The sequence below is a fragment of the Passer montanus genome, unplaced genomic scaffold (genome assembly GCF_014805655.1).
Source record: "Passer montanus isolate IOZ18808 unplaced genomic scaffold, ASM1480565v1 scaffold6, whole genome shotgun sequence".
Lineage (NCBI taxonomy): Eukaryota > Metazoa > Chordata > Aves > Passeriformes > Passeridae > Passer > Passer montanus.
This window is the reverse complement of record NW_024371037.1, coordinates 15,084,618-15,104,668: the sequence shown is the minus strand read 5'-3', so window position 1 is coordinate 15,104,668 and position 20,051 is coordinate 15,084,618. Positions and strand designations below refer to the sequence as shown.

The 20,051-nt window shown below is 40.1% G+C and overlaps 1 long non-coding RNA gene across 2 annotated transcripts in view; it reads left to right on the top strand.

Annotated features, from left to right (window-relative positions):
- LOC120510803 overlaps positions 1-19,784 on the top strand; it is an 85,466-nt gene extending 65,682 nt beyond the window's left edge. Inside the window, exons 4-6 of one of the 2 annotated variants that reach the window (XR_005629592.1) lie at positions 7,959-7,996; positions 9,077-9,216; positions 19,096-19,784. This is a non-coding gene — a long non-coding RNA (uncharacterized LOC120510803). The remainder of the gene's footprint in view (positions 1-7,958; positions 7,997-9,076; positions 9,217-19,095) is intronic. The other variant, XR_005629593.1, reaches the window with a different exon arrangement.
- The last annotated feature ends 267 nt before the right edge of the window (positions 19,785-20,051 follow it).

Below are 20,051 nucleotides of genomic sequence, written 5' to 3'. Positions count from 1 at the left end.
TCTTTGTATTTATATAACAAAAAGCATGGCAGATGGCTCAGAACAACTTGGGAAAAGCCCAGCCTGATGGGTTAATGCTAAATAAACAGGGCAAGAAGTTAAGTTTAGACAAATGAAAGAGAAGATGAAAAGTTCATTAAGGAAGTTATGCAAAGAGAAGTTACTTTTCTTGGGAGTGCTGGAAATAAAAAGTTTCCTTGAAATGGTAAACACCCCAGGAAAACACATCTAATTAGGCTTCCATGGTCAACAGCCTGCAAGCACTTCAGACCAAAAAAGAGCAGGGGATGAAAGTGATGGCCAAAAGCCTGAGACACATTACAGTTATTAGAAAAGGGCTGAGCATCACTGCACTCACACAGAAAAGAAGGGCCTGTTTGTGCATTTATTATGGGAAGTGCAGTCACAAGGCAGGCTCAGGATGAAAATAACAAGTCATAGATCTTTTAGGCTGAAGCTGGCTCCTGTCCTGCTGGTCCAGAACTTGAGCACACTGTGTTGATATCATTCTGCAGTACAACACTTGAACATCGAAGACAATGGCAGCATTTCCTTTCAAGCAGAACAGACCTAAAGTGTAGAACAGCATGACATTAAGAAAATTCTATACTCATTTTAAACATGGACTGTAGATGTCACTGTGCCATAGGAAGACATGCATTAGCAGTAATTATCCAGTGCAGTAATATTAGGACAGTAATTTATGCAGTCTATCCATCTGAATTTCCAGACTGTATTTTCCCAGCTACACTGGAGAAGGGGTCTCTGTTCCTGCTGTGGAAAGCAGAGGCTACTGCCCAGCTGAGACTGCAAAAGCAAGGAAGCCAGCAGGGATGGATGCTGTCTTCAGACATGCTGTGGGGGCTGGGAGCTGCCTCCCCTTTGGCAGCTGGTTTGGGATGCTGCTGTGTAATATGTGAAGATCTTGAATAAACCAGGTTACTGATGAGTACTTAATGAGCAGATACACTATAAAAACTGTACTATTTTGTGTGCTTCAAGTAATTTAGTGTCCAAGCAGTCTAATTTCTCCTGACTCAGACACCAAAAAGACCAGGAAATGAAAGATGCTTTTGAGATCTGGAGCGCAGTCAGATTCAGGGTAAACCTCCTCTGCAGTGTAAGTGACATGTGACTGCAGCACAAGCAGATATTTTCCAACCATTTTGATGCAAGTAGCAATGACACTTCTAGACAGTTTTGGGGTGTGGAAGTCCTGCAACATATCCATTCTGTCCTGGAGCTTATAATCCAGGATTTAAACTGCCTGCAAGCAGCAGCAGAATAAGAGGTGTCTGCCTCCAGGCCCTGCAATCACAGCCTTTCCAAGGAGACAGTCCTGCTGACTTATTAGCAGAGAACTTTAGACGCTAAGCAGCAGCATCCCTAAACAGCTGCATACTGCTCTTATTTAGGATGTTGGGCACAGGCAGGCCTGAATAGAAAGCCAGCATGTTCAGCAGCATTTTTGGTACCAGCAGGGGCTGTCTGTCTGTACCACCCCAAAACTGCCTTCCCAAAGTTCCCCATAACAGTTCATTGTCTTGCCTGAAATGCACTTCCTTGGCAATATTGGCATCCAGACACAGCACTGCTTTTGGGCAGCTTATCCAAATAACCAGTGGAAACCATCCTGATGGAAACCCCATGGAACAAGGCTGCAAAATGTGCAACAAGAAATATGGTGCACTGTGGCTCAGGGTAACAAGCCAGCATCCAGATTTGGGATGTCAGGGAGAGGGAACATAAAAACTCTTGAAGTCAGCAGCACTATGATCCCCCATGTGATTTAACTGTAATGTTGCTAGCTGCTGAGGGACTGTTTGTGGTGTCTTAAAACCTGTACACACCACTAACACATACAATTGCTATATTGTTGTCCTGGTTATTCAGAAAAATCTAGGAAAATATTTGAAAAAGGATAGGATGGAACAATTGCAGTTAATGCTGAACCTGTTTTCCACTGGAAAATGTCTTAACTGTCTGCTAAATTCTTGTTTTAAGATCACAGTGACACATGGACACTGGGAGTCCAATTCTTGTGTTAATTTAGAAAAACATATCTTCATTTCCTTTTGTACCAGTGTAACAAGACAGTGAGATTTAGGGGCCAGAAACTGACTTTCCCTAAACCAGCACTACTGATTTGTCAGTCTTGGCCTATATTATCTTTCACCTACCTAACTCTTGGCTGTGCTGCCAGCCCAACAGCAGAAGCCCAAAACTTAGAAGAAAACACAACATAGGCTGACTAAACACAGCCTGCCAGCCTGCTACTGCCCCTCAGCCTGGTTCAAACCAGCATTATATCTATGCCAGGGTACTGTGCCATTCCTGTGGATGGTGTTTAGATGTAGTGCTCATGCAATCTAAAGGCATTTTAGCGACAAGATTAGGGTCAACCTCCTTTTATGTTCATTGGAGTTGAACAGGGAAATGTGCAGATATTTGTAGCATAGATTTTGTCCAGAATGTGGAGGGAAAGGGTAAAAATAGGATATTTCTATGGAAATTAAGCCTTCCCAATATTTTTCATGTAATTCTACATGTAGTTCTGCATCCCTTTATAATGACACTGCACAGACTGGCAGTAATCTTGGATCATTCATTAACTACACTTTTCTGTCCTGCTATTGACCTGCTGGATTGTAACTGCAGCAGTGCATGTGTGGTCCCCAGAGGGGCCCTCTTGTGAGGAAAAAAATCAGAGAAGTGCCTCCCATCCATCTTGATTGTAATTGTGAGCAGAAGGCTGTGCAAAGTCACACAAACTAAATTTGTTTCCACTGACTCATGGCTGCCTCTGGGAACTCTGAGCAAATGTAGCTGCTGAGCAAACTTTTAAGCAGCTTGGTTGCAGGTTGATCATAATTACTATCAGAGAGCCAAGGGATGCAGAGCTTTTATGAGGAGTTCATATACAATATGTTTAGTAGCCCAAGGGGGAGATTTCCACCCAGTGATTTTCTCTGCACATCTGTTCACTTACCTCCTTTTTAGCATACCTATTGCTATTGCTAAGTCCTATTTCTCCTGAAAACAAAGCAATAAGGGAATCTGAGCAATACCACAGAACCAGAACACTCTTTGATGCTATGGGAGGAAGAGATTCAAAACTGTATTTACCTCTTTGGTTTTTTTGCGTAGTTGAACCTATAAGAATCACAGGCAAAGCAATTGTTTATCCCAGATTCAGGAGGGCCTTGAAATCAGATTCAGGACTACACTGCCAACTTCTTATTTTAGTTAGGGTTATTGCCTTTTTTTTGAAGTCTCACGTGGTATCAGCCACTACTAGGTCCTTCTGAACAGAGCACAGAACCACGGGGTCATACACCTAATGCAATGTCTGCATCTGTCCCATTGGTTAGACTTATGCTGTGAAACACCAGTGTAGATCAAAACACACAGGCATGTCAAGAGGGAGAACTCCTGACACTGTAATTTTTTGTTTATTGTATTATTACAGACACCATTCACTTTCTTTAATTTTTACTAAATCAGTGTGAAACATGGTGGATATGAAACATCTCAGTCATAGAATCATTAAGGTTGCAAAAGACCTCCATGATCATTGAGTCTTACCTTTGAGTGAGCACCACTATGTCAACTACATCATACACTAAGTGCCATATCCAGTTTCTTGAACACTTACAGGGATGGTTACTCCACCACTTCCCTGAGCAACCCATTCCAACCCAAACCATTTTATGATCCTATGAAAGTATTTTATAGATGTCTAAGTCACTTTACATTGACATTCTTTTTGCTTGTATTATGAATAGCAACATAAATCTCTTAAAATAATTTCATATTTATTAAAAATATCTGGGATACACCTATTTCTAGGAAAACTGATTAATCTCTGTACATACATATACCTTCATAACATCCTTCAACTTCTTTGAAGCAGCACATAAGAAGTACAGTTATTTGCCAAAGTGTGTCACCTTCACCTCTGTCATACATAAAAGATTTGCCAGTGACAAAAGAGCCCCTTAACCTCCCAAATCTGAGGCAGGAAGATCTATTCTTCAGGACTTTGTCATTGCAGTCTTATTTTCCATGTAAGAGCTTAGTACAGGTTTAGTGATATTGAAGCCTGCTTTCCCTTGTCTTCTACTAACCCATGCCAGACATTCTCAAATCCTAGCTATGCTTTTCCAGAGCAAGGTGATGTGGTCTCTGTAGCTCGCCACAGCACAAAAAGGTCTGAGACACCACTTTTTGAAGGGTAGCAGACTCTCTTTTCTGGACAAAGGAAAAAAAGGGCCAATGACCAAACTTTTGAATGGTACTAACTAAAGTCAGTTCCCAAAGACACCTCATTAAAATTCCTTTGAAAGTGTGACATGGACTAAGGTTTCTCTTCATCAAACCCTGCTTGGCATTCCTTGGAGGCATATACAAATATCTCTGGCAATTATGTGTTCTGTGACAAGATCTGCATTTGGAAAGAGTAAAGTTATCATGTGAGAGGAAGATCTAATACTTAAAATTCTACACACTCATAATGAGCCTTTATCTAGTCTGGTATCAGAGATGTCAGCTTAAGAGTTAATTAAAAGCAAAGCAATTGCACACTGCTTCACAACACCTTCCATTGTAGCAGTTGCAAGTCTGGAACATGCTTAGCTGGAGTTTACATTTGTGCCAGGATATTTAACAGGCACTGGTGAGTATTTTAGTCATGAATTTGTCATTATTAAGTATTTTTTATTTATAGTTTCTGTGACCTCCTATGGGAATGAGTTCCACATTTTAGTGACACTTTCCATATGTGAAAAAATATTCATCCATAACATTTATATAGAAACTCACCATCCGCAGTAAAATGAAAATAAAACTTCTCCTTAAAAGAGAAGCCTAATGTTGTGCTGCAATAAGATTGGTAATATTTCCTATTTTTCATTGATGCAAATAACTCTCTATGGTTTATAATGTCAAAAATTAGAAAAGAATGCAACAAGTGCATAGTTTCTACTGAGTAGCTCTCTTTTATTTTTGATGCCTCACACTGGTGTGTTTGTATCTTTTCATCTGGAAAATAGCCATTACAAGAGGTGTCCAGATGCAAGAGGAGCTTGTAGCCAACTCACTGTCAGCTGTGGGCAGGCAATGGCCCAGCAGGGGAGAAACCAGCCCAAAGGCAGCAAAGACCCTGGAGGTCCATCACCCACTGCAGTCCCAACACCAAACTGAGGCTGCTGGATTGATCCTCCAAGTGCAGCACCACACAAAAACACCTGACTTGCTTCCATATCTGGCTTGGACCTGGAAATAATTTGGGGGTTTTATGTGCAACAAACTCTAATAAACATCCTGCAGAAGCTCAGCTAAATGCCAGCCTATGGACTTGTCAATGAACTTTCACCGGTTCCTCATCTTTCTGTTCCAAAGGGTTGATGTGCTTCACAGGAATGTTCTGGGCAGGAACAACCCAGCCCCTGGAGGGCACGATCCCATCCAGGTAATTCCCAGTGCCCAGGGCTATTTGTAGCAGAAAACCCTTACAGCCTATGGCATGGGCACTGCTGGGCAGTGCCCAGATACCTCATCTGGGCTGGCTCCTTGAAAACACTCAAGTGTCTCCCCATGTATGCACAGGTTTAAGCACTTGTGGTAAGCGTGAGATTCCCATTTGCCGTGCAGCAAGTGCTGGCTGGATATGCTCCTAGCAGAAAAGCAATGCTCAAACCTCTTGCTAAGAGCTGGAAACAGACATTTTAGTCTTAATGCTTAGGCCTTCTGCTACTGACTTCTGACACGGGCTTTGGCTTGTTCTGTGGACCTCAAGTGAACCAAAAGGATATGAAGGTAAAAATCTGAAACAAAGGTAAATCTGAAAGAAAGCCATGTTTCAGAAATAGGAAGGCTACAGAATGGCCATTTCTGTCAGTTTTTGCATTGTGCACTCAAGATTGTATTGTTTAATGTATTTCTGAGTTGCGACAATGCATTGGAAGAGCTATAAAATCCCTGGAATAAACAAAACAGCAATTTATGGGACAAACTGATGAAACAGAAAAGCCAATTTTTAGTGCAGGAACTGAGTTGAGCACAGTCTAAAGAGTTCTCCATCTCAATCCAGACTGCAGACAGAATTTCTAATGTGCTGAGCTCTGTACTTTTCTGTTTTGGCAGTTTGTATGGTTTGTTGTTACTTCAAATGTTTTTGTTAAAGATTGAGAATAATGAGACACAATTTTCTTCCCAATGGACCATGACACATAGTGGTTAAATCTGCAAAGAGGAATGTGTGCATACTGCCAGCAATCCAGATGAGGTCAGTGACAGAAGTAGGGGTGAGTGGGCAAAATACATACCCAAAAAAATCCATTAACAGTTTTTCTAATTAAATTATTGTGCTCTTTAGAATGAGAAGCTAGCCAAGAAAAATCAATGGCTGGTTGCCATTGTTATTTTCTAGAGTACTGCTGTTAAATACTCACATAAAAGGAAAGTGATCATGACTTCAGTAACTGTTCTTGCACAAGACCACAAACTCACTTAAAGAAAACCAGTTGTTTTTTCTTAGGGGTAGTTCAAAAGAGCCAGTGAGGATCTGGGCATGTTCCTGTATGTATCAGTCTCTGTGCACCTCTGGTTGTCCTGATATTGGCAGTCTCCACAGGCACCACCAGGCTGTGCCACACATGCAAAATCATTTAATCACCTGGCACAGGTCTGGAAGGTGGCTCAGCACCTCACTAGGGCACTCAGCAGAGCTAGAGTCAGGCATAAGAGTTTTGGTATGCACACCAGCTCCTGTCAGCATCATACAGTTGGGGCACATCCTGATGTAGTGTTTAATTGATAAAAGCTTCAAAGCTTGCCCTTTGCATAGATGGACATTACCACTCTTTCAGGATTAAGGTGTAGAGACAAGAGATGGGCTTTGGTTGAGAGGAAGCAGGTGGCTAACTTCACAACAGAGATTCTCTGAGGGAGAGGTGCCTCTTTTTACTGTTTCAGAAACATTCAGCTCTGAGTACAGCATGACAGGTCAGTCTATTCTTCTTTCCTCACCACTTTAGTCTAACGTCACTAGTTAAGCCTATTATTAAAATTGCAATGACAGATCTTCAAGATTTTTGTTTTCTTCTTGTCTTTCAATAGGAGAAAAGATAATGAAGGTACTAGACACATTATTCAGCAAAGTGACTGCTACATCATAGAGACCCATGTCAGGGTTTGTGAACCACAAAGGAAATAAGTGAATGTAGATCCACTTAGGCTGTTTCCTCAGAATTCTTGGTCACCATCCCAGACCATTATCATTTCACAGGACATAGCAATGATAGTTGTCCTACAAGTCTAGCCATCTGTACATAATAAAAGTTCATATTTTAAGCATTTCAGGACAGATCCAGTGGAAACCACAAACCTATTTGGTTTCTCTCATAAGTGCCAGACAGCAAGCAGGAGCTGAGGATACTTCAATAAAAAACTAAAAAGTCTGACTTATCTCTTCTGACCAAGTATAACTTGTCTCTAGACAAGACAGAGTTTTCTCATGAGATCAGTGGGAATGTGTGCTAAGTCTAATAACAATAAAGTTTCTATAAAAGAATGAGAGAGACAGGTACACAACTAGCTGCCCAGTGAAATACTAAAATTTCTCTTTTTCTTTTTTTTGGTAATAAATGGTGTCAAATCTCAGGGCTGGTTTTAAGAATAAATTTTTCTTCTTCCTTCAGTGCAGTGATTTATTGCATCCTTTAACAACATGAGTCCCTTAGTCTTGGCTCATGTGCAGTATGTTTTAGTGTTAATGCATTTTTAGGTAAATACATCTGGAACTTTTGATTTGTATGATATTAGAAGCACTTGACAATGCTGTCTTTGTTTAACTTGTAAAGGCCATGTCCCAGCTTGAAGAATTCATTCTACTAGATCCACAGAAATCCTGTTGCCTTCACAAAAATAATCAGTGTTCTTTACATTCCTATCCACAGAAACAGTATTTTTGGTGAAACAGGTTCCTGAACAACAGGTAAGTACAAATCCTACTTAAGTCTTTGTTCTGAACTCAGGTCACTAGGACATTATTAGCACAACAGTTTGCACGTGTTATCCCTCCCACTGTGGTCCAATCAATTCTGTGAGAAGCTGTGCTGAAAATAACAGTGGTTTAACAGTAGATAATCAATTTATTTTGGGGTTTTTGCTAATTATGAAAGCTATAACTTTTTTGGCATTCCAGGCTGAGCAGGCAAAGAGGTTACATGGTGTTTTATCCAAATCAGAACTGAGATTTCCACTTAAAAACATTTGCTTTTGGTATTTCAATGTGAAAGTTATTCAGCCTTCATTTCCAATAGACCTGGATGAGTTTGGTTTCTCATTTCCTGCATACCATGTAGATTTGAATATGTCACAGCATATATATAGGTGCTCAATCTCCTTTTCTCATGTTTATAAGACTAATTATGTCTTTGGGCTGTAACATAGTCAACTGTACCTTAACTGGTCTTTTTCTTCTATTAATTAATAATTATGATTAAGTTTTACAAAGAAATAATTTGTAATCAAATTGGCATAATAGAAACTGAGAGTTATTAAAAAACTTGGCAAAGTGTCCATTTTGGTCTATTAATTCTGCCAAGTGAGTTGATAATAAGATTGAACTGGATTTGAAAGATTAGAGAGACTTGGCTTAGAAGGATATGAAGGTTAGTTCCCTACAGCTTTTTCAGCTGCTTAAATGGAGACAGTATTTGAAATTTTGTCCATAATTTTGTGATGAATTCTTTCTATAATCTTCTTCTGGGGGATAAAAATGGTGCCAAAATTTTAAAAAAAAAATTAGCTGAAGACTTATCATTTTCCATCAGCTTTGGATGGTGAAATCAACCTGCACACAGTCCCAAAGTTTATTAACACAGAAGCTTATGCGTCAGGGCCTGAGGGATAACTGATCAGGTGGCCCACATGCTGCGACAGTGTAACTCAGACAACTCAATTTTAAATGTTTTTTATTTTGTGCTGCAGACTATAGGCAGAGGAACATAGTAAAATTAAATCAAAGGAATCAGTGCAAGATGACTTGTGGCTTCTTGCATTGATTTTGCAGAAATTGTTTCTCCCTGTTTCAAGTACAAGAGAAACTGCACAAATAATTGAAAATAGAAGTGACTGGTCACAGAAAGAAACAGATAGAAAAAGCAGGCAAACACAACCCTGACGAAATCAGCAGCTTTCTCAGACCATCAGGTTTGTCTCTTTGATGAATGATAAAGCCCTGTTTTCAACTTCGAATGCCTATTTCTAATGTATCATTCATAAATCAAAAAGTCTTTGCAAATTCAAATGTGTCTGCAATTTTTTTAAAGACAGATTAGAAAAAACACTTGTGTTTTCAGCAACACTATTACAAGACATTGCATGAGCCCTATAAAAATGTCTTACAATTATTCCATAGTTCCATCTTTATGTGCATGCAGTTTTTCCCTGCACTTGTGGCACCCAGGTTAAACATTTCTATCATAAGCCCAAAGCAATGCATGAAAGCAAACAAGAGCTGTCAGTCCAGAACATCCAGATATATGACATGGTACCATTCTTCTTAGGAAAAGGCTTGGGGACAGAAACAGTTTAAAGCCATTTAGTCATGGAATTTACTGTTCAGATATGGAACAGGTTGTGCAGAAAAGCTGCAGATGTCCCATCCCTGGAGGTGTTCAAGGCCACGCTGGGTGGAGCTCTGAGAAACATGGTGTGGTGGAAGGTGTCCCTGGGAGGGTATTGCAACTAGATAATTTTTAAGGTCCCTTCCAACCCAAACAATTTCATGCTTGTATATTTCCTGAGGTGTAGATATTTTTTTGTCTCTTCTAACAAAATGAGCCTATTTCAACAAGCCTGGAAATTCATGCTTGTTTCTGGGCCTTCTGAGGGCAGATGGATGGAAGGACCTCCAACAGGATTTGGATGTTATTCCATTAAAGTTTTGTGCTCTCCATAGTGTGAAAAAAAACCCTGATGATTCCCCTCAACAATCAAAATCCTGTTAGGATGACAAGCATTCACTGTGTCTTGAAACCAGGAGGAAGTTACTGTAGTGGCTTCACAATACTCTTGTCTTGAGGATTAGGCTCTCTGGAAGAAACATCTCCTTCTAAGGGGGCTGGCATTCAATAAATCTGAATGTTGAGGGTTGAAACAATCTACCCTGGGAGCTGCTGGATAATTGGTCTTTGCCCCCTTTCAGGTAGATGTGTAATACTCCTCCCTAATTCCCCTGCCAGAAAGATGAGCCAGGTGTGTGAAGAAAGATGAAGAAGAAATATGAGCTATGGCAGTCAATAACCTGACATGTGAAGGTGTGAAGGGAGCCCACGCAGCAGCTGTGTTTTCCCCCCAGCAGCCTTGGAGAGTGCAGGCTCTTTCTGCCAACCCCACGTCCTGGCATGACCCAGGCCGGGGCTTGTAGGCATCACTCAGCCTTGCTTCCATCAAGGAAAGCAAGGCAAACTTAGCACATGAGCTCCCATTTCCCTGTCCAGCTGGCTGGACACAAAGCCAAGCAGACTAGAGGAAAACAAGTATCTGTGCACCCTGCTGTGAGCTGAAATGGAGGACATGAATCAGGCATTGTCTTCCCCCAGCTGTGGCAAAGTTGAGTCCCAGAAGAGAAAAAACATGGGCAATGATGAAGTAACATTGTGAAGCTCCTTTGCCACACCTGTCAGAGCTATCAATGTTGTTTTGTAACAGGTTTTCTTTTCTCCAGAAAGCATTTGCAGAAGCCAAGAGTTGTACGTTCTAGCTCTGCTCTTGATCCCAGGTGTCACCTCTGCATAGCCTTCCTTGAGATTTCCTTAGATAATGCCTGTCTAAACCTCTGGATGGGACACATCATCAAGCTACTATGGGGCAAAGGACAGAACAGGGGACAAAATCAGAGCAAAAGTTCTCTGTTTTCTTTGGGTTTCTAGTGCAGACAAGGTGCAAGAAGATACATTTCACCATCTTGCCCTGATGTGTACTGAATTAAAAAGAAAGGCCACCAAAAGGTGACTTAAAAATATAACTTAATGATCCCGATTTAGGTCATGGAGATATTCTGCAATCATAACAAATCTTAAAATAGGCTGATATATCTGCTGTTCAAGATGGAGCACAGTTGTAGAAAAAGGTACAAAATATTTTATTCATAAGTCTAGCAAGACTGGGAGCTCAAGCCGACTGTGCTGACCTACTTTTCATGAATACCAGATCTCACACAGCTGTGCTGCTTGTCTCAAAACCAGTGGTACCACAGATGAACCTGCCATTCTGTCCACTTCAGAGTAGTGAGTTAAACATGATGTTTAGCCCCAGTGTTTTCTTCTTTGTGTTTTATTTGAATTCATTGCAGTGATAGAATGATTTTTCTTTGTTTTTACTATCTGGTTTTGGTCAGAATTGCTGGCTTAATACTTGCAGAATGTAAAAAACACCCCTCAGCATGAAGCATTAAAATAATGTTGCTGTCTTTCTTGGAGCCTGGAATCATACCTAGTGTAACACCATTACAAAAAAAAATGCAAAATACATATTTTTGTTCACTGTGTTTTAAAACCATGTTCTGTCAGTGATATACCCTTTCTGTGGTGGAATTCAATATCCTGATGTTTCCAACCGAATAAGTCTTTTTAGTATTAATTTATGGATACTCAAATTACTGCCACTCATTTGAAACCTCTTACAAAAAGAAATTTGATATTCTACAGGTCTTTGTATAATAACCAAAACTGAATTTGGCACTCCTCTCCATTTTTCCTTTCTTCTAAGTAAGAGCATTTTTCTGTATTTTTATTCATCTCTGAAACACAGAGATCTCATTTTCTTTTTTATTAATCTCTGAAACATAGAGATCTCCCTTTCTTTTTTTTCTTTTAATAAAAAGCAGCATGCTATGTGTTATATGCGCTAATGAATTGGCGTTTATAAAACAGAATGTATACTGTATCTAAGACAACTGCTATGAAAATGTCTGAGTTGCTGCACTCTCTAAATAGAGCACAATTATGGCATACGGTTGGAGTGCTTTTATCTGTACTGCCACTGCTGGAAATTTAACTGTGTATGTGACCTGAATATTTAGAGCTCAGTGGAAAATTCCATGAATGTGGTGTAGCTTCAGAGCACCTAACAGCTGTTACAAATATTATACCCATTATACAGCATTGCTAAATTATACATATGAAGCCCCTCTCCCATTCTGGGTGTATTCTATCACTTCTGCAGTATTTTAACAGGCCCTTTGAAAAATGCAATGACTAGTGCTAAGTAGCTTGCATAACAATTCAGTGGAAGTCTTTCCTGTCTGTATATTCATAATCCTTCCTGGCTGGGTGCAGTTAATTTTCAAACCCAAAAATGCAGGAAGAAACTATATCATGGGTAGACCACATTTACTGTGTGCTTTTGTTTGCTTAGTTTGATATACATGTTAAAAGCAACTACTTAGCTGAGCAAACACAAAAAGAGAAGGAGCAGCTCTTCACAGTGTTAGAATGTTTCTTATTATAGTAGTATGGAGCAGAGATGTAGTATATCCATGGATGCTGCCTTTCACTCTTCGTTACTACAGGACTACACGGACACTGAAGAAAATTGTTGTAGCAGGAACTGCAGAAACAACAGAGAGAGTTTATGAGAGCAAAAGAGAGATTTTGTAAAGCATTATGTTTAAAACAACACAGCAGTTTAACTAAGATTACACAGGCTGCAGACTGGCTTCCTATCTAGTGATTCTTCCTCCCTCCTACTTACAGTTCAGTTCCTCCTGTTTTTATGCTGCTGCAGCATATTAAAATACTCTTTTCTGTAGAGAAGAGAAAAGTGCTAAATGTGGTGCACCCAACAGCCAACCTGCTGCTACAGCACTGCGCCGGCTGCACAGGGAGACAGGGCAGGTGAGGAAGTGTTAGCTGACATCCACGTAGGAGTCCATGACTGCCAGACTCATCTCAGCAACACAGAGGTATTAAACTTAGTGTAAAAGTAATGGCAGTTTCTCTACCTAAAAGCAAGGTCAGTGTGGCAAAGTAGTCTACATGGGGAGGAGCCAGGAAGGCTGTAGATTCCAAGAACTTGCCTATCACTGAGCAAGGCAAACACTGCCCATGTCACTCCTGACTGACAGTACTTGTGTACTTGGTTTCATAGTCTTCCATAAGTGACACCATCTCTCAAGGCCATCTGTTCCAGCACTTCTCTGTCCTTGACCTTCTAAAGTGGGACTTTTTGTCAAATGTCTAATGGGAATCTTTATTGTAGCAGCACATGCCCATTGCAACTTGCCCTAAAGGAGCAGAAACAGAACAGATTGTTCCCTTCCTCTCTGCAATACTGCCTGTGCACATTGATCCTCCCAGTAACCCTTGCTAGTATTAATAAGAATCATCTCCTCGATTGATGGAATGGCAAGGATATTGCATGTGTGTCTCTGTCAGTAAAAAATGGGAGAAAGAGAGAAGAACTAACCAGCTGTCTAAATCAGGGTAATGGCAATCTGCCCAACATACTAGGGTATGTCAAAGTAGAGCTAAAATAATCCAGCTCCACTGAAGATCTTGCAACATTCCTACAAGGAAACAGTCCTTGAGTACTCCTGATCACCGGGAACATGGTTGAAGGAGACCCTTCTTGTAGGAAACCCAGCCCTAGCCCTTATGGATGGGTTAGTTCTGTTGGTTAGAGCACAGTGGTAATGCCAAGGTCATTCACTTAAGAGTTGGAGTTAATGATCCTTGAGGGTCCCTTCCATCTCTGAATATTCTGTTATTCTGTGATTTGTGCAGATGAGACTAATTACAAACACTGCCAGTCAACAATTTCAGGGATATCTTTTTCAATCAAATCCTGTTAAACTCATGAGATATAAAGTCCAACTAAAATTTAAAAGAGGTAATGAAAATTATTTTATTTATTGGTTCACAGCTTAGTACTGTGGCCACCTCATACTTCAATACAATTGCATCAGATAATTGCACTACTGAAGGCTTCACTGCATTCCCTGGCTTCTTTGAATAATGCAGAGGCATCAGAGCAGGTTAATGTCATTGATTATCTCTGTTCTTTAAATGCTTTGCATTGTCTCCAGGTCTTTACCAAATTTGCTAATGGACCACAGTTGTTAAGTCCCATTTTGAGGGTCAGAGTCATGGCAAAGGTAGGAGTCAGACAGCACCATACTCCACAGACATGTCAAATAATGTAGTCATATCCAAGAACCTTGGGAGAACCAAATCCAGACAAAGTTGAATTTTACTTCAAAAAAATTTACTTACAGAAAATATAAAATTTTTGTGTTAAATGAAAAAACATATTTGAGGATATGACAGGGGATCTTTAATAAAAAGGAAGGATTCTGAAAAAAAAACCCAAACTTTTTTGTGGTACAACAAAGACTCTCTAGCACAGGAGACACAAAATATCCCTGACCACTTAAGTATGATTTGTAATGCCCTTGTGTTGTTAGGAGCTTTCTCAGTTCTATGGGTAAATTACGCAATGTCATTAAATGTAAAGCAACTCATGCAACTTGCTGAAGCTGCACATAATTAAAATGCAATAGAAATACTTTAATGCAAGAACTTATAGTCATTCTCCCTTCAGGAGAGAACAGTGTGTTTGTGTACTGACAGACAGAAGCAACTACCTCCTGTGCACAGGGAGTGCTGCTGGTGGAGCAGGGACTGAGAGCAAGGCAAGGATCTGCTTCCTACCCTTCCTCACACACTCACATCCCTCCTGAGATGACCCAGGCAAGGAGCCTGGGTGCACCGAGGTCTTACATGCTCTGAGAAACCCTCAGTGGCATAAGCAAAGCTGGTGACTCCATTCCCCACATCACACTGGGCACAAACCTCCCAAGGGGCTCATGGGCAGATGGCAACATGGTCCCAGGGGTGTGGAGAGGCTGGGCCAGGGCTCAGCGTGGGCCTGGGAAGGAGGCATTGTGCCAGTCCCAGCTTTGGCTTAATGAAAACATCAGCGACTTTGAGAGACTCTTTGTGCTCCCTGGGATTTTGATTTAAAGGCTCACATCTCTTTCAGTCCAAAACAATTAGCATCACCTGCCACCTATTTCTTTCTAATTGTAATTTCTGATGTAAAGCACCTCCCATAGGACTTCAGTGACTTCTCTAAATTTCACTATTACTATTTTTACATAATCATAAGAGTCTTGAGATTGTATTTGAGGCTTCTTGTTTAATTCATATACAAATCAAAAATATTTTCAGTGTCAGGCATGTCACTGTCTTTTTATCACAATAAGTTAATAACCTCACTCTCTTGAGAAACTGAATACAAATCCTGGTCTTATAGCATATTAGGTTGGCTTTCCTGGGATTAAAATTTTGACTTTATCTTGAATTTACAACCTTACTTTTTTCAATGTTGTACCCTGTTGCTACCCTTTCTCCTGAGGGAATGCTGCACACTTCATCCAGAGTCACTGAAAATTATTGAAGAATCATGGAATCGTGGAATGTTTTGGGTTGCAATAGACCTTTGAAGATCATCTAGTCCAAACCCCTGCTATGGGCAGAGACACCTTCCATTAGACTTCGCTTCTGAAAGCCCCAAACAGCCTTGTCTTGAACACTTCCAAGGATGGGGCATCCACAGGGTCTCTAGGCAGGCAGTTCCAGTGTCTCATCATCTTCATTCCTTCCTTAAATCTAATATAAATATATTCTCTTTTATTTTGAAACCATTAATAAGATCAACACCAGAGGCTACAGAAACCTTACCCCCAGCAATGACATCATTAATCATTAATCATTAATTAGCATTACCCTTTGGGAAGCACTCTTTTGCCAATTCTCGCAGTTTAACTGCAAATCTTTGAAAAACTCAGATCCTAGATTTGTGGGACAGGGAATGAAGCATTTAACAAGAAAAAAATGTTTTAAAAAGGGAAACTATAATGGGCTGAAATACCACAATACAGATAAAAATTATTTAAATGGTATTTTAATGCACTTCTGATTTTAAAACTAAAGTGAAAATTTTGCTTCCCTCTGACTTATGATACTAATCACAGTAAACAAATCCTAAAACTTTTGTGTACTTAAAATTCTAATACCTTGTGAAAGAAATGCAATTGGCAGCTACCATGGCTGTATTTGGAGCAGTACATGGGGTCATTTTGTTTAGGTGAAGGATTTTCTTTCATTGGAGAGCAGAAGCATAGTGGGGTTTCATTGCAGTAATGTGATAAATCTGGGATTTTCACCAAACCTCCTATCCTTATATTCTCCCTGATGTATTTTATAATGAGAAAAATCTCATTATGAAGCTCTAGAACTCTTTTGTCCCCCACCATTGTTTTGGTTGGTGTTAGAAGGGAGGATGACTGGCAGGAGCAGGAAGAGTTAAGGCTCCCAGTCAATACAAGGCACATGAAGTACTGTGGATCCAGCCCAGCCCAGTGGTAACTAATGGCCATGGAAGACGTAAAACAACAGCTATTAAAGCAGCTGGTGCCTCCCATCAGTTCTCAGTGCAAGTCCTAGTGACACTGAGGGGTGACACCTGCCCTGGTGTCTTGGAGTGATAGCCATGCTTGTGGCCAGGCTGGAGCTCCTTGAACTGGTGCTGCTGGGTCTGAACTCAGAGTAGACAAGCAGAATGAGGGCACAGGGTTCTTGCACTCTTGTCACAACCCCTTCCCCCTGCAGCAGTAGCTGGCCATAGCAGCTGTGGATTAGGACCCCAGCATTCTAGGGGCTCCTGTAGAAGGAGTGACAGAAAAGTGGTAACAGAAATCGTAGCACAGAAGGGATCCCTGCACTAATGACTTTCCAGGCTAAATATCCACCCTGTACGTAGACAGCTTCCTTTCTCAGGTTACTTATCTCAAGACCTTTCCTCATTAGAATCATTGTCAGACATTTAAAAAGATAAAAATTCAGTTTCATCTTTGTTGTCTGGTTCTTATTTCACGGCTCAAAATTCTATAGGATAGAAATTGATCCATGGAGGTTTTTCTGCACTTTTTGGTTTCTATCTATGTTACGTTGTAAGAAGTAAAACATGAAACTGAGTCAGCACAAAACACAAAGGCAGCAATTCCCTGTGTTGCATGTATTTAGCAAGAATAAACAGCAGATGTCAGCACTAATCCAGAACTTGAAATCACAGAGTCACAGAATATGCATGGAATTTAGTCAGACCCTGCTTTACTGTTCTCAGAGTGCATATGATTAGACTGTGAAAAAACTCATCAAAACTTCTGCTTGGAAGTATATCAATATTTGAAGAACCTCAATAAATTGTGTGCATCACTTCTACATGAGACCTCTTAAGTTCTTTAACTAGTAAGGGAGCATGTGTCTGTAGGTAGGTTTTTTGGGTTATTTTTTTGCTTCAACTGTGCCCTAGAAGACCACTAATTCCATACACCTCCCTAAAAATTTAATTGTTTTTCAAAAGTGGCTTTAGAGGAAATAGTTTGGTAAATGGCAAACACAAAAGTTCAAGAGACACCTAAGGAGTAAGTAGACCTCAAGAGAACCAGAAGCCTCTTGGTACACTTGGCAGTGGAGGCTGCAGTTTAGCCTTGATTTGGGGTAGAACAGAATGGGACAAGTGAGTGAAATGGGTGTAAGAACACAGCTTCTGTGGCCACTTGAAGAAGACTCCCTATCTGTGAAACAAACTAGTGGTAATTTTCCTGGAAATGAAGCATAATTTAGCTGTGCAAGTACACACAAACCATGTGCACCTACTTGCTGAACTACATGAAGATGTGGGAATAGGAGAACAGAATCCTCCTTGCCTAGCCACCAGCACTTTGAGGTCAGTGCATGATGGATTCCTTCTGGGGGACATACAGCATACATTAACACATTGCCTCCCAGTCCCTGGAGACTCTTTAACCTCTTGAGAAAGGAGAAAAAGAAACATTTAAAATGTGTTAGAGATTGCACAGGTGTTCCTGCTAGCATGAAGCTCAGTGAATAATTCAGGGTTTTGACCATAGCCACTAGAGATAGAAGAGCCTATGCAATACCTATGATAGAACCCAGGATTGCTCTTTCTGATATCTGTGGTGGGATCCCTCAAATCTTGCAGCAATCTGATGTCTGCAGCAGATCATCCCTGATAAGGCTGCTTCTAACAAGAATCTTTCAAAAGTAGGAAAAAATACTAGTCAAAAATAGTAGCAATTTTTATATCAGTGCTTAGAAATATGTGGGTTTCTTCTGTCGTGGGTTTTTTCCTAACCTTCTGAAGCATGCTCCATCAAAATCAAAATGTGACAGACTTAATGGATTTATTATCTACAACTATAGCTTTGTCTCCAAGGATTGCATGTTCCTCAACTGACATTGAATGGAAGAGGACCAGAAATATACCCAGGATCAATTATAAAAGTAAAAATAGCTTGGCTATTTAAAATCATATTAGTTCTCATTACAAAAGCAAATTGATAGGTGTTTATGTTATGAACTTAAAAAACTCAGATAGTTCCTCCTGAGCCAAGAGTGAAGTCTCAGTCTGAACAAACTGGCACATTGCCCATAGCTACCTTTATTTTTCAGCAACCTCCATCACATTACATCCATCTGCCTTCCCTGTCATTCTGTGCTCCCTGAACTTCTTTGCTCTGTTATTAAAAAAATAAAAAAATAAAAAAGAATAGGCCGTTTTTATTAACTTGTAAAACAATTTAGTTTGATTCATCTTCTCTGACCAGAAGAACAGAAGAGGTCATCAATCTTAATTTCTCTGTCAGCACAGATATGTCAAATCAGAATTAAGTGGTACGAAAATTGTTGAGGGAGAAAGTGGAAAAAACAAGACAAACAAAATAGAAGACAGTTCTCAGAAGAGGAGAAAAGAAAAGGACTGCTGCTGAGCTGTTATGATGCCACCAGTTGATGCTCTGTTAGGCTAGAAGCTTCATTTTTCACACAAAATCAGAGAAACTGTGATACCTGAGAAGGCTTGCAGGCTTTTAATAAATTCAGAAAAAAAAACCAGTAAATTAAATTGATTCTCCTGTGAATTAACAATGCTTTTATCTCCATTTCTATAATACCAAAAAATTTCTTCTTTGAAATAAGTTGCATACTCTTTTCTTTGCAGGATACTCCAGTGGAGGATTACAGTCCTCTCCGGCCTTCACCTGTGACATGCTCTCCCCAAGGTGTCTTCTCTCATCTTAAATGATGACTGGCTCTTTTCCAAACCAAAGCACAGAAGACTGAATTTTCTACTATTTTCAGCACTTTCTTTATGCACAACAGATGCTCTTATGCATTACCCCAAGGAATAGTATGAGCTCTGTTACACTGTGAAGATGAAGAAATTTCGGCATCTCCAAAAGTAAAGTTAAATCATACACTCTGTCTACCATAAATGTCCCACTTGTAGACTTCTGATATTAAAAATATTAACAAAAACTTCAGATGTTTTGTATTACCTCTCCAGCAATGACAGAATAAGTACTGGATTAAGTTTTGTTAGCTCAGAAAGTGGTTAAAATTCTCTACTCCTTGAATTCCCTGCCAGCCAGAAGGAGCACTGAACAGCTGATGGATGACCTTTCACTTACCTCACTGGCAGGCAAGATTAGCTCCAAACCCAATACAACACAACGGCCTGACCACGCATACACAAAGGTGAGCTTTATGGAAGAAACTTTTGTAAATACTAACAGGTAAGTGAAAAGAGGATTTTTAGCCCCTGAAGAATGTCTAGGAATCTGGGAGACCTTGAGGACAACAATACAAAGGTATAGAATGTAGAAGGTTCCATCTTGCTGCATGTCTTCATATCCAAAGTAATTTCTTCTCCCCATTCATCATTATCTTTTCTATCCCATATGGACAAGGCTTCAGCCAGATCTTTCTCACCAGAAATGTACCTCATTCATGCACTGAGGGAACAAATAAAATGCATTATCTATTATTTGAGGGGGAGGAGGGGGACATTTAAATGGGGGCAATGTTGTTTTTTATTTAATTAGTGTTGGCTTTATGTCCCATATAATTTTGGTCCCTCCAGTCGTTTCACATGAGAGCAAGCAGCTGCCAGAAGCT